Source organism: Thunnus maccoyii, chromosome 12, assembly GCF_910596095.1.
Source record: "Thunnus maccoyii chromosome 12, fThuMac1.1, whole genome shotgun sequence".
Taxonomy (NCBI): Eukaryota; Metazoa; Chordata; class Actinopteri; order Scombriformes; family Scombridae; genus Thunnus; species Thunnus maccoyii.
Window position 1 is genome coordinate 31,580,112 of NC_056544.1, and position 15,596 is coordinate 31,595,707.

The 15,596-nt window shown below is 41.2% G+C and overlaps 1 protein-coding gene across 1 annotated transcript in view; it reads right to left on the reverse strand.

Annotated features, from left to right (window-relative positions):
- lamc1 (laminin, gamma 1) overlaps nucleotides 1-15,596 on the reverse strand; it is a 68,449-nt gene that overhangs the window by 48,660 nt on the left and 4,193 nt on the right. The gene's annotated exons all lie outside the window — the stretch shown is intronic.

Below are 15,596 nucleotides of genomic sequence, written 5' to 3' on the forward strand. Positions count from 1 at the left end.
TATTGTGTGTGTATCAAAGCCTGATATATCTCATTCCTCTGTGTCATAGACCTCTGTTTTTGTCCAAAAGATTTTAAAGGAATTTCAAATAATTAAAAATATCGAGGAAATAGAATGGAGTCATTTTACAGCAGAAGTGGCCCCACCATCACCCTGATCCATCCCAAAGATAAGTTTTATTGTTTTACACAATAACAGCCCTTTAAAAACATGTCAGTGAGTCACAGCGCTGCACTGGGTCACATGTTCCTTCATCATGAAGAGTTTGGTCACGTTAGTTTGTTCAGAAACGGCTCCAAAGACTAATAACAGCATCATGTTTTCAGTCTCCGGAGAGTAGTTCTGTGGACGGCAGACGCTACTGAGCATGTGCAGAAAAACGCGGTTCTGTTTACAGCTTCACTAGCTTGTTGTGCTACATATCGCAACCTCTGGACTTTGTACGACATAATACGTTTCTCACAGAACTTCAGGACAAAGTCGAGAGGTTGTGATATGTAGCAACAAGCGGCTGAAATCACTGATCAGGAAAACATCAGAAAAATAAACATGATTTTTAGTGTTTGTGTTTCTAAATGTGTTTACTCATGACTCCTCAGATTAATCTTCAGACTTCATGTTTATCTTGTGACTCCAGGCCAGAAAAATAATCTATTTTAATAGAAAAAAAGGATTTTCTTCGTCATACGAAACATTAAACTGAATATCTGCTGAGTTTTGTACAAAACAAGACATTTAAAGACGTCACCTTGGACACCTTGTGAAGACCTTCTTCCACTTTAAATGTTTAATAATAATCTAAATGTTTAATCCTGACTACAGCCTCGGATCAGACTCCACAGGATCTGACCTGGAAGTGGAAGAGGTTTGTTTCTTTCGTTAAACTCTGACCTGCAGATTTATGATAAATCTGTTTGCTGCCTACTCAGAGCTCGTTCTGTTTATAAACCTGAGAGGAATTTTAATCTCTTTCTCCTGTTAAAGTGGTTCAAACTCACTCACAAACAAATCAACTGTTGTGTAGAAAGACAGGATTTTAAATCTCTCTCCTCCTTTAGTTTTAATCTTCCTACTTTTTGATCTTTTGTGCATCACTGTATATGCAGACGACACGCAGGTGTACATACCAGCGAAGCCTGATACTCCTACTCACGTTTCCACCTTTAGAAACTGTTTAGCAGATATAAAAGACTGAATGTCTGCAAACTTTCTGCAACTAAACTCAGACAAAACAGAAATTCTTATAATTTCTCCACTCAGCAAACATCTTAAGTCTTCTGTCAGAAAACTCGGTGCGACGTTCGACTCAAAGCCTCAACTTCCAGATTTGCTTCTAACATCTCATGAAGCCAAAATTTATTCAATTTGAGTTTTTAAAGACACTGAATTCATCATACATGCTTTCATTTCCACACAATTAAGATTACTGCAATGGCTTCTTAACTGGCATTAATCAGAAATCAGTTCACAGACTAACTGCAGCAGCCAGACTTCAGACCAAGAAAAGAGACCATATTACTACTCGTTATGTTTAAAGCGTTTCATGCTTCATTACTCTCCTATTATCAACTAGCAGGAACCTCCTCGCTGTGCCTGATGCAAGGTTGAGGATTTAACCCTTAAATACTGTTCAGGTCAAATTTGACCCATTTGTACATCTGACAGCAGTAGAAACTTTGCTTTTAACCTGAAATTTTAGACTTTTCTTAAAGTGACCCAGAATATACAAAAATAACAATATTTTTACTTTTTTATTTTTGTGCAGCTGTTAGAGGATGTTCTTGGTTCATTATGACCTGTATTTATTAAAAAAAATTCAAAAATCAAGATTAAAAACTGTTTTGTTTAACACAGGACCATCATATAGTGTGATTGTGAATAAAACACCTGCTGATTAATGACCCAAAAAAACAATATACTCCATTAACCTTGTTTAAATAAAACTTTAAAATAAAACTTTAAGTAACTAACTATGAACATTTGTACAAACAATCTCCTTCTATCACAGTCTCTGCAGTAGCAGTGGTCAGGTCTCTGTGAGCTCATTAATCCATTTAATCTTTCTATGTTTACCTTGTAAAACACTTTGTCATTGCTTATTTTGATACATGCTATACAAATAAACCTTATTATTATATTATAATGAGCTTTTTGCAGGTTTCTTATGAGTTCTGTATGTGAGTTAAGTGGGTCAGACTGTGGAGGCGGCGAGGCGTTCAGCGGTTACACATTAATGTCGGTTAATGTTTAAGTTCCTATAGGGAGGAATGCACAGAACCATAAAGGTGTGTTTGGTTTCCACACATGAACAAACCTGCAGACCTCAGTCAGCTCTGACTCTTATCAGCAGGAAACCTGAACCTGCACATTAACATACTGTACACGCCTGCCTTCTGTTTACCGTCAGGCTGCTTCAGTCTGACTGTATTTACACTCGACGTCTGAGCTGAACTCTTTCTGCAGGAAATCAGACTCACAGCTGGAGTGTAAAAAAATTAAAAACAGATCAGAAGCGGTGCGATGGCGCTCAGTGGAGCTGCCGGATGCTGCCGATATCACCTTAATCTCTTCTTCTGTTTGATAAACAGAGCAGCCTCTGGCCGAGCGCTCCGATTGGACGGGAGGAGATTAAACGTGTGACGGCTCCAGATTGATAAGAGCTGCAGGTGATAACGAGTCTGCAGCCTGAGGAAAACTTCACTCCAATTCCTGCAGTGATTACATATCAACAACCCCTTAAAATACCCTCAATTAACCCTTCGTTTACCCCCAAAACACCTTCATCCAATCAAGGTGTTTGTTAGACAAAAATATTTACATGATTTACAGTTAAAAACTCCTTATTGATCTTATAACAGTCCTGTATGCAGCCCCTCGGTTCAGCCTCTGTCTGAAACAGGAACTTGTATTATTAGTTATCAAATCACCCACAAAAGCGTCGGCAAGGCAACCGTAAACAAGTTACGGATTCAAACATGTCATCAGCGGAGTCTTATGATTGGTTCGCTCGCTCCGTGTGAACGGAGGTAACCTTTACGTGTTTGTCTTTGTGATGTCACTGCTTTTCATTCACAACGCAGCCGCATTTTTCCCTGAAACGTTAGGAGGTCTTGTCTTCTTGGTGGAACGGTGCATGTGACCCCCCCCCCCAATGCAGGAAATGTTCCTGAATATTTCAGGGATAGACTGCATGTGTGACAGATAACGGAGGAACGTCAGCTGCTGAGTCTCTCCTGAGAGAAGCCGAAGATGATTTCCATCTGGACCGAAGAGTCAGTACGAAAAAAAACCAAAAAAAAACACATTTGGTCTTTGCAAATGGAAACGATGCAGGTGTTTATTTATATGTATATAATACAGAGAGCCGGGAAGTGAGACCCGATCACAAGTGGTCACTTGAGACGCATGTGGAGACGCATTCTAACGCCAGGTGTGAACTGACGCACACACTGTCCTCTGACTGTGTGTGTGTGTGTGTGTGTGTGTGTGTGTGTGTGTGTTGGGGGATTTCCAATTAAGTGTGAGTGGGGGGGTTTACAGGAAGGGAGGGAAGATGGGAGGCAATGATTGTTTTTAATGGCTGAGGAGCTGCTCTGTCCTCATTCACTCATTCATCGCTGGTTATTCATGTGAACAGACTCATTTAATGACTGATTACCTTCAATCTAACAGTTCAAACAGCAGACCAGAGGAAAGATCGTCTCCACTATTCTATCTTCAGCTCATTTTTTATCTCTGCCTTGTAAAGCACTTTGTTTATTTATCATTTGGATAAGTGCTACATAAATAAACTTTATTATTATTATTATTATTATTATTCGCTGAGGATGAAATATTTGACAAATGTCCACCTTAAAACCAAAAATAACCACACACCAGATCCCCGTCGAGCCCCGGCTCAAAGCTGTGATCTAATCAGGAGGACGGAGGAGCGTTCACTCACGGTCTCCAAACATCCAGTCTGTTTGGAGACGATTTAACAGCAGAGACCACCAAAGAAGAAGAAGAAGAAGCCTCCCCGCCTCACCCCCCGGAGGTGTCACCACACCGGGACGTCAGGAACAAACGAACACAGCCCTCATTATCAGAGACAAAGAGTCCCCCCCCCCCTCCACCGCCTCACCACGACACATCTGCTGCTGCTGCATGAACACACTAACACTTCTCAACACGTCAAACACACAAACAACCTCAAGTCAGTCACATTTTTACATGAGGAGTTGAAGCAAAGGATCAATTAAGATGCATAAAAGGAACTTTTAGTTGAAGTAAAACTCTGGATGTGTCATTAACCGACATCAGAGAAGCTTTGATTTCTGCTCAAAGACTTACAGAAAGGAAGCGTCTTTGAATCCAAGAGAAGTGTTTTTCTGAAAAGCACAAGTGATGATGAGGGGATTTTATTTCTGTGCTTTAAAGAGGAATTAAATCCAGTTGAAAAGAAAAGATTAAAATCTGAGCAGCAGAGATCCTGACGTTTAGTCAAACTCCCATAATATACTACATTTCCCATAATCCAGCTGGATAGTGTCCTGACACCAGCTCACTAACTGGCGGTCTGGGTCTGGATCCAGAAGCCGTCCCATACGGACCCCCGGACCCCCGGACCCCCGGACCCCCGGACCCCCGGACCTACAGCTGAGACAGAAGGTTCTGATTTAAAACCTGACTTCTGTTTTAACTGGAGCAGCTTTTATAGTCTTTACGGTAGACGCAGAAAGTCAAGCTTTTCTTCCCTGAAGCAATTTATTTGAACATTTTATTTATTTTCTCTTATTTTGAAATGAAGCCCTGTTTTATTTAGTAAATGAGATTATTGTTATTATTATTATTATTATTATTATTATTATTACTACATTAAACATGTCAGCAGTCACACATATATGTTCAGTTCTGTTATGTTTTGAACTACAACTACGAGGCTAGTTAAATATATATCACACTAAACAGTTAAACATTATGATCTTCTTTTCTCTAACTGAACCTTTAGTTGAATTTAGTTGAACACTCCTGGTTTAAATGCTTTTAGTTTTTAGACAAATATAGTTGGTTTTTCTTCAGAAAATCTTCTCACAGGACCCTAAAATATGACATTCACTGAAAACCAAGACCAAGACAAGCAACAAATTCTCATCTTTGAGACAGTAAATGTTTGGCATGTTGCTTGAAAATTTATTGAAACAATTATTTGTTTATTGAGATAGTTGCTGTTTAATTTTCTGTTCTCTTCTTCTGCAACAGTTTAATGGAGCCGACTGATTTATCTCCTAATATTAACAATAACAGCAGCGGATGGAAACAAGCATTCACTACATTTTCTGTTGACAACTTAACTTGTTCCTTCAGCCACAGTTTACTGGGGTCAACTGGAAGGAACGGAGGAAACTGAACTTCCTGCTTGTTCATTTTTGTAAATCTAAATAAATGTTAAAAAAAAAAAAAAAAAAAGCCCAAACTTTGGGATTAAGTGTCAGTAATCAGGAACATCATGCTCTCCAAAGAAAAAGAAAACATCTGGGAATGTGCTTCGCCTCTTAAGAGAAATAAAAACCCACATCAGTCGGGCGTCTCGCAGATGTCTCAGGTCTGTGAGACATAAACAACCTGAACAATGACGGTCTGAGACAACGAACGCCTGAGGATGTTCAGCCACTATCTGCTGCTGTCATCTGAAACTAAAGAGCAGGAATTAAAAAAAAAAAAGCTAAATATGCAGCTGATTGTTGGGGGAGATTGTTTCTGTGTGAAGCGTTTGAAGCTTCAGAAAAGGCGTGAGGTGATCAAAGATTAAATTACATTTTTATTCTGTTTTACAAATAAAGAATAATTATCTTCAGGTATGAGCTGTGATTTATTGTGTTTTAGTGCCGGAGCTCTTCCTGCTTCACTCCACTGGTTTCAGGTTTAGTTTCAGAGTGAAAACCTGTAAATTAAATCCTGGCCCGGCTGTTCACAACTGCAGCAGCAGAAAAGACGTCACAATAACAAAATGTCAACTGATTCTCAGCAGAACCTGATTAAAAAGATCCAGAGCTGCAGTCTGGAGCGTCCAGATGTGAAGACAGCTGCATAAAAGGGACATCAGAGCTCACGTACGGCTCAGATAAACAACACGGAGGGTTTATTACATTAAACGAAGGGGCTGACAGTTGAAACAGAAAATGTGGGGAGGGTGATATAACGGGCGGGGGGTGAAATGTTCTTTAAAAAGGTCTGATATAAACGACATCCAGCCCCACTAATGTCAGCAAACAACTATTTGCTATGTAAAGATACAGTTGAGTAATGGCGTCCTGAGCAGAGAATGAAGTCACACTCCCTCCGTGTGTGTTGTAATACGACCCTCTCTGTCCTTTGTTTGGATAGCCGGTCCGGCCACTAGGGATGTGAGCGTGCATGTGAGCGTGCATGTGAGCGTGCATGTGAGCGTATGTACGTCCCTCCATGTCCTCCGGCGTCCATTTTCAACTAACTTTCTCATATTACAGCTAAACACTTCACTAAGGCCGTATTCAGACCAAACCAGGCGGTGTGGCGAAAACGCCAGTCCTCTCATTCGTTTAAATGGGGGTAGTGCGTTTCGGCTGCAGCTGTTTTGGCCGCTGCGGCGCCGCACCGGACCGTGGCCGGAAAGTTGAGCAACTTTTGAAGAAATGCAACCCGACGTCACTGCCGCTGAAAGGCTGCGGTGGCCAATCACAGCTGGAGATCAGACTGATCAGAGTAGTAAACTCTGCCATGAAGGAGGATGATAACATTAAAAATAAAGTCAGACTTTGCTGTCGGCTTCTCGACTCATTTTAAAAAAAGACGAGAGCAAATGAGAGCGAGAGAGCAGCTGTGGTCGAGCGAGCTAGAGAGTGAATGAAGAGAGGGAGCGCTGGTAGCGAGAAAGCCGGTGAATCAGATCAATAAATGTTATTTTATGATTGTTTCACAGCGGTTACGTTCTAGAGCACAAATAAACACGCTCACACCCCCCCCAGCACACCTCCGCTCCACCCTGCAGCTGAACGCTGCACCGCCTGATGCGGCCTAAGAAACATCCTGAAACACCGTCTTGATCCATTGATTTGATCGGTTCTGACAGTTTGATCTGAGTTTTGTGAGCCGCCGGTTCAGGGCCGCCAACTTTATTGAATAAACGTTGTGAACATTTGTGTTGGTCTGACATTTATCATGTCATATATTTCACCTTTAACATGTTCACCCTTCATGTTTTCTTCCTGTGGTTCAGTATTGAAATGTGTTTATACTCTGCAACATAAGAAGAAGAAGAAGAAGAAGACAGCGAGTGTGAAAGCTGGAGGTCTGCTGATCCAGCGTCTTCATCACCTGTGCAATTACCAAACTCAGGTGGAAAAGATGAAAAAAAAAAAAAAAAGTCCTGACGATCACGTTTCAAGCAGCGCATAAATCAGCCCGTAAGTCTGCTCTCTCACCATAATTACCTGTTTACCCTCACTCAGCTTTGAAACGCAGTCACTTTTTACTCCGCTCTTCCTCCACCGGCGCTCCTCCTCCTCCTCCCAGAGAGCAGAGCTAAAATTACCCTGCATGCATCTGCTTGCCCCTGTAATGCATCCCTGCTCGTTCACAGACGTCTGTAATAATAGAAAACCCCCCCTGCTCTCCTCTCTCTGCTCTCCCTGGGGCGTTGAATCATTTCCTGGGTAAAGCAAATCACAGAGTCTCAGCAGCCCCCCCCCCCCCCACCCCCCCCCCACCCCCCCCCACCCCCCCACACCGCTTCCACACACTTCAGTTCAGTTTCCTACGAGGTCAGGAGCTGCTCTTCTCTCCGAGCCGAGCCCCGTCCAGCAAAAATTCCCACAGTGGGTTTTTTTTTTTTCTTCCCACAGGAGAGGAAACGCTTCGTTATGTCAGTTTACACCGAGGTCAGAGGTCAAAGGTCTCTACAGTAAATCAGCTGTGTCAGAACTGAAGTTACACTCACTGACTGACTGCAGAGTCCGTCGGCTACAGAAGGAGCTGAAACCAACAGTCGATTAATCAACCGACAGCAAACGAATCAGCAACTATTGGACGAGTTTTTACTGACTGTGACTCATTTCCTGTCTCCTCTCTGCTGCCGACTCCCTCACAGACCTGCAACACTTCATCCATTGATCAACAGAACATGAATCAGCAACTATTTTAATTATAAATAATTGTTTTAGTTATTTCTTAAAGCAAAAATCTTTGCTTCAAGCAGGATTTAATGCTGATCAGACCAACAAAAAAGACGAAATTAACTCATGAAATATGAGGATTTTTTAACTGTCATATAAGATAATGAACTGAATAACTTGTGTTTTGGTGTTTCAGGAGGATTTTAAAGGGTCGACATGAATAATTTACTTTAAAAGTTCCTAGAAGCTGAAAAATGTCAGCAAACCTAAAGATTAACCGGCCATCATCCACAGACGTGATACAAATCATCAAAAACATCTGAGCACTGAGATTATCAGACAGATCAGATATGTTTCATAATAACAGCGTGTACTTCACATTCCTGCTGATGATTTTATAACAGTTACTGCTTTTTATAATCCACAGATAATCAAACTCAGTCAACATCTGGGCTCCTTTATTTTGTTGTTAAAGTTCATTAAAAAGTCACATGTTGATGCAAACAGGAGCTTTTTGAAGGCTCCTCTTGGTGGTGCATTTAATGACACGTAGTAAATATGCAATCCAAGTGGTTTTAATTTAATTCACTTCATATCAAAACCACTTTCCAACAACAATAATAACATTTAACAGTAGTAACAGTCGTTACATTATTAATGTCTTAACTAGCTGTGAGAGTATAAAGTTTTTATCCGCAGCTGATTGGACGACTGAAGAGAGGAAACAGCGTCGTTTTATTGGATTCTGTTCATGTATCAAGACAAGTTTGTCTTTATTGGCACAAACTAATGTTACTAATGAACGGATCATCCAATCAGAAGGAAACAGGAGGCTGATTTATAGAAAATAATCTCAATTAGATATTTTCCTCTAATCATCAAGAGTAAAAGCGTCCAGATTGCAGTTTTTCATCGTGCTCTTGAACGCAGCGTTTCCAGGAGATGTGACCGTCGGAGGCTCCGTACAGGGAGCGTCTTTGTAAAAACAGGTCACGTGATTTTAGTTATTTCAACAGCCGACTCTCAAAGCTCTCAACATGTTGGAGAGCCCTCGAACGCACCGCCGACCGCTTTCAACTCCATCACGGAGAAAAAGCAGCCGACTGGTTCTGTGAATTCATTAAATTTAAGATTCGACACCAAAAGAGAAGAAACTCAGTGAGTTTTAACATTTAAAACTGTTTGACGTCCCTTTTTTTCTTCTGCTTGAACTCAAACTTCTCCTTCAAAGAAAGCGAAGTGAACACAAGACTCTGAAACCTGATAACAGAAGAGACATCTTCCCCCATTTAAGCCCACCGCCTCCTCGCAGCAGATGGTATCAAGCAGCCACTGAGTTCAAATTGTTTAGTCTGAGCCGACATGAGCCGACTCATTCACATTTTTTTATCTCAAAAAACCAGGAAAAAAAGGACAGAAAACTGGAGCCGAATCAGACTGAAGCTTCACAGAACCTCCAGTTTCAGCCCAACTTCCTGCTGGTGCTTTCAAGGACCAAACGAGACACATGATGACATTAACTTGAGCTTCTAGGAAACAGTGATGAGCATTTGGAACTCTTTTCCTGATGTCATTTACAATAAACTGTTATTTAAGACAATAATCTGCAGATTCATTGATAATTATTAGTCGTTAGTTGCAGAACTAGTAATTTGGAGCTTTTTAAAGATAAAACAAAGGTGAGAAATGAGCTTTTGTGTTTTCTTCTAAAGGATTTATTCAGTAAAACTCTGTTGAACCCTGCAGACGATGCAGTCAGTCACATTCAGCTGAGGAGAAGCGTCGTGCTGCTTTCACTGCCTCCAGCCAGGTGAAAATCTGCAGCTCCTATAAACTCTCATCAGTGTTTATCCGGTGGGAAAGTATCAGTGTGTTCGGAGGCGCAGAGATGATGAAGCTGTAATTACAGTCATGAACGACACGAGCAGTTACAACTTCCTGTGACTTCATCGTGTCATCTCGCCGTGAAGGTTAGATCCAGATGTCGGCAGGAATATAATCCGACTTTTAATAACAACTCTGTTCCACACAAAGTTCAGCAGCTGAAGTTTTTATGGAGACAAAAGAAAAACCGACGAGCTGAAACACGACTAAACTCAGCAAAAAAAAAAGTCCAAATATATAAACTGCAGATTAAAAAGTCAACAGACTGTTTATTCACAGACTGATTCATGCAGCAAACAGTTTACAGAGCAGCAGGAAAACAGTTTCATCCTGTTTTTATTCACGTAACCAAACCAGACTTCTGTGAAATTGCATCTTGGCATCAAAATGTGCAAAAAAACAAAACAACAGAGAAACAAACTGCAGCAGCTTGTTTAAACCCTGAGAACAACAACTGCAGCAAGTTTCAGCACAATGTCAGATTTCCTTCATTTCTTTGACTCATTAATCCCTGAAATTACCCACAATGCTCAGAGAAAACAACAGAAAACAACGAGCTGCCGCAGGAACTGTTGGTGAACAAGTGACAAAAATCCACCAAGATGGCCGCCGCAGCCTCGGGGGGGGGGGGGGGGGGGGTGACAGGACTCGTGTTGTCACTGAACCGCAACGTGTGACGGTCCAGCAGTGACCCTGAACGCACCGCAGGCCTTTTAATTAACACACACACAGAAAACAAGAATGTAGAGTTTTTGTTCTTCAGAGCTGCAGGTTGAACATCAGGAAGTGATTCCTCAGAGGAGAAGAGGACGCCGGCGGGTAAATAAAGACCCGTCAGCAAGATGTCCAGATATGATCCTCCACAGCTTCAGAGACACACATGATGGTTTTAACAGCGAGCTGATCCAGAGAGACTTTTGAATTTCAGTCGCAACATCTCCCGAAATCTTGTTCCACAGCTCGAGAAAGCAAACATCTCTCCTCAGTGACGCCCAAAAACCCTCCAAACATAAAGACACAAAGACTGTTTAGTTCCTGAAGAAAGATCTGCAGAGATCTTCCTCTAAAGGCTCCAGAAAACACACGATTGACCTCCAACTACCCACAATGTTCATCATCAGTTTATCTGTTAAACTTCTTGTTTTGTTCGACCGACAGTCTAAAAGTCAAAGATATTCAACTTAAAATGATCTAAAACAGAGAAAAGCAGCGACTGATGGAGAAACTTGTGGTGTGAAATGTTTGAGGCTGATCACTTTTCTGCTTATCAATCGATTAATAGATTAATCAGCTGTAGAGTAAAACCAGCAGGGCTGCAAATAACAGTTATCTTATTAACGTCTTGATGGATCAATCAGTTGTTTGGTCTGTAAAATATCAGAAAATGATGAAAAATGTCCCAAAGTCCTCAAATGTCTCGTTATTAAGTTTACTGTCATAAATCAATGATCAGGATCGTTGCTGATTGATAAACCGTCGAGGCTCTAAGATCCATTAAAGACGGTTTTTAAGCTTCGTTAAACAAGCAAGAAACCCAGAAAAGTTCCAGGTTTGTGTGTGAACGAGGACTGAAGGGATGTAAAGAAACAAAGGAGGGTTTAAAATGTCCAGACAGCAGAGTGACCACACAGAAAGACGAACCTCCTCCTCCTCCTCCTCCTCCTCCTCCTCCACGTAAAGAAAGAGAAGACAAAGAGGTTTGTGAGGTCGGAGGAGCTGCCTCTGATCTGCTGATAGGACCCTCGTCCTCCTCCTCCTCCTCCTCTTTGATGGGGGGGAGGGAAGGATTCAAGTCTGGAGAAAAGTCGGAATTCCTGAGATGACTTTCAGGATTCTGGTTCAGACGCTGAAGAGGAGGAAGAGTTCGATTTCTAAAAGGATTTGAAGTCTGTTTGGGAGGCGGCAGACGGTGACTCAGTGCTTCATATTCAGACAGAGTGAGACATCGCCTCGCAGCCTTTTAATTGATTCTACTGGAGGCATCAGATCAGCCGCTGCTACTGAGCATGTGCAGAACTTCTATCATTAATAAAACATCCTGCTGCATAAAGATTGATTCGACTCGTTCTCAGCGAGGGAAAGTAACGACACAGTTTGTATCTGTCAGCTGCTCACAGCAGACGTCTTATCTGACGGCAGACGTGTCACCTTGACCCGCAGCCGGAGACGCCGGGGCGGCTTCGCCACTTACCGCTGAGCTCTGTGAGCTCCAAGGTTACACAGATATCTGAAGGGGGCCCTAAACGCCTCATGTTTGACCTGCAGCTCAGTCATCTGCCCGCCGTCTCTGACCTCCATCTTTGTTTAAAGAAAAACACACAGGAATGTAAAAGACACTCAGTTTATCCCTTCAATGTCTGTAAATGTACCATTAAATATGAATATTATTCACGTTGTTCATTTGTAGTTTTAAGGGATTTTGAACAATTACACCTTTCTTTATAACAAAAACACATTAATTAACCCAAAAGTTCTTTATTTTGAAAATCCTAAAAATGACCTGAAGTAATATTTCCTACATTTCAAAAGGTTTTTTCACCTAAAAAGAGTAAATTTAAGGATTAATTAATTGTTTTTCATAGTGATGCTACCAAAACTACCCTTATTTTCTCAGTTTAAGGGATATTTTATTTGTATTTGAACCTGAAATGAATCCTTAATTTACGTCTGAATACATAACAACAGGAACACTTTCATTTTTACCTTAAAAAAACCTTAATTGGTCAATTAAGGTGGAACTTCAAGGGTTAATTAATGGATTGTAATATATTAAAAGGATTTTTATCAGTTTCAAGGTTTTTAAGGAATAAAAATCCCTTAAAAACACTAAAAATGTTCCCTATGAGGTAAAAGTTGAGATCATTGGCCAGACAAGAGTTAAAAGGGATTATTGAAGTTCCTTCTGTCCTTTCTTTAACTTTGAGGCTGTTTAATAATTACAGAGAGTTGTTGAAATGTGAGGTTACTTTAAGTCGAGCTGGCTGAGCGTCACGTGAACGCCTCCATGTGAAAACAGCTGGACTGTCTGGGGGGGGGGGGGGGGGGGGGGGTTAACTCGCTTCAATACCTGAGTCGCTCTTTGAAGTCTGCAGCGAACATGGAGGCAAAACATCCCCGAGTTCTTCAAAAGACAAGAAGAAAATCTGTGTTTGCAGTAAAGCAAAGCTGGCAGCAGGTCAGACAGGTTCATTCTGACTCTCAAACACCTGATTTACACCAGAAACAAAACTCTTCAACCTCTAAAAGAAACGTGTGTTTCAAACCTTCGACACCGAACACGTCAGGCTGAATGTTTGGGTCCGACGTGAAGCGTGACGTCCAGAGTAAAGAGTATTTTTTTAAGGGGAATATTTGAGGTTAAAGGGATTTCGGTGTGAAGCTGCTTCTTTCGTCAGCTGCAATAAGCCATCGCTGATTTCCACAGCCGATGGTCCAGCTGTGCAGCTCTCGTAATCTCTCAACATCCCAGTTTCCCACGCTGAGCTCATTCCTGGGACACATAAGAATGACATCCCCTCCTCACCCCCACATACACACACACACACACACACACACATACACACACACACACACACACTCTCTCAGATTGGTATAATTTGCAACAGCTGGTCACTCCAGAGGAAGAAAAAAGAAACCTGACTGGTCCTTTTTTTTTTTTTTTTAACGGCGGGTTGGGAAAGCCTGCGAGGAAGATGACGAGCTTTCCCACAGTGCATTGCTGTCTGAGGGACAGACAAACGTCTTCCTGTATGCCTGGAAGAACACGGCGAGCTGACAGATGTGAATCATCTCACACAGAAACACACGTTTGGACAGACGGAGCTACAGCAGCACCGACTTTACAAAGTCATTAACAAAAGTGTGTAGAAACAAAAACATGAACAAAGAACTCAATAATATATAAAAATATTAAAGCTGCAACAATTAATCAATCAACACTAATTGCCAAATATTTTTACAATCAAATAATTGTCAGTTTCTTAGTTGTTTTATTTTCTTTAAACTATCAGTTAAAAGTTTTACAACATCCCCATTCTTCCAGTTTTTATTGAAATGTAACCAGTTCAAGTCCAGTGAAGAACCTCAAATGGTACAAAGGTCGATGCAGTAAAGGATCCGACAGGTGTCCCAACCCTAACCAATCACCTCCAACTTCCTGTCTGGAGGAACCAGACGGCTGCTGATCATCCAGCTGAGAGACGACGCAGCACATTCAACTTCTGCTACCGTGTTTCTATCATATAGAGAATAAAGTGTGTTCAGCTGTTATATCTGCAACAGGTTGAAAACTGTGACGACTTCTTTCTTTGAGACATTAAACTACAAACTGGAGACTGAGGAAACTTTTGACTGGTAGTTGAAGTTTTTACAAGATCACAGCAGTTTGATGTAAATGTGATGTTGTGTTAGTTTTCTGTTCGTTGTGGGGGTTTTTTGCTTTGTGCTGTTTGTTGTTGTGTGTTTTGATCATAATGGACAACAGATGCAAATTAGCTTCAACTAACTAACTCTGATGCATCATGTATGTTTAATGCTGCACACTGTCAATAAATCAAAGATATATAAAAACAAAACTACAAACTGAAAACTGAACAACAAACTGCACCGAATCAACCATCAAACATCTGCAAATATCCAGTAAATTACTAATAAATGTAGAAAGAAAGATTTCAGCTGCTGGTTGACTGCAGAGGAGGTCTCTCTCTCTCTCTCTCTCTCTCTCTGCCTCTCTCTATCCCCCTCTCTCTCCCCCTCTCTCTCTCTCATGTCGCCCTCGGCCTCGACTCTGCAGACTCTGAGCTGCAGAGTCGAGTCGGGACACGTCTCCTTCCTGCCGCAGCCGCAACATCAAAGAGTCCAAACACACAAATACTGCAAACATACAATATTTCCTGAGATTAAAAACGCCGACAAACAACCTGAACTGAATCCTTCAGCTCTCATCTCTCTTTTAAAGGTGTCTCATATTTATTTCATGGAGGGAAAAAGTGTCTCATCCATCAACCATCAGATTCAAGCAATTAACAGGAAGTCACACCAAACGCCACAGAAAACTCCACCAATTAAGAGTTTTCTCTGGTTTGCTCTCATCACATGACGTCACATGACGTCACATGACCAAACCTCACATCTTCTCTGAATTGTTCAGCAGCTCTCTGAGGTTTATTCTGATGTGAAGCTGCTTTATTAAGAAAACTGAATAAAAAGAGTTGATTAAATATATAATGTTGTGTTCGTCCAGAGAGCAAGAAAAACCTTAAATTACAAGTTATTTCAGGATGTTAGCGGCTCGAACGCTCAACAGCTACATTCATCATCTCACAGGTTCAACATGAAGAGTCTGAACATCAAACTGAACCCTCTGTGGTCCACATGACACAATCAATCAATCAATCAATCAATCAATCATCTCTGCCCTGATAGAAACGGTAAGAACGGTACTTGTACTTTACTTGAGTATTTCCATGTGATGCTACTTTCTACATTTCAGAGGGAAATATTGTACTTTCTACTCCACTACATGTATTTGACAGCTTTAGTTACTTTTCAGATGAAGATTTGACACAATGGATAATATAA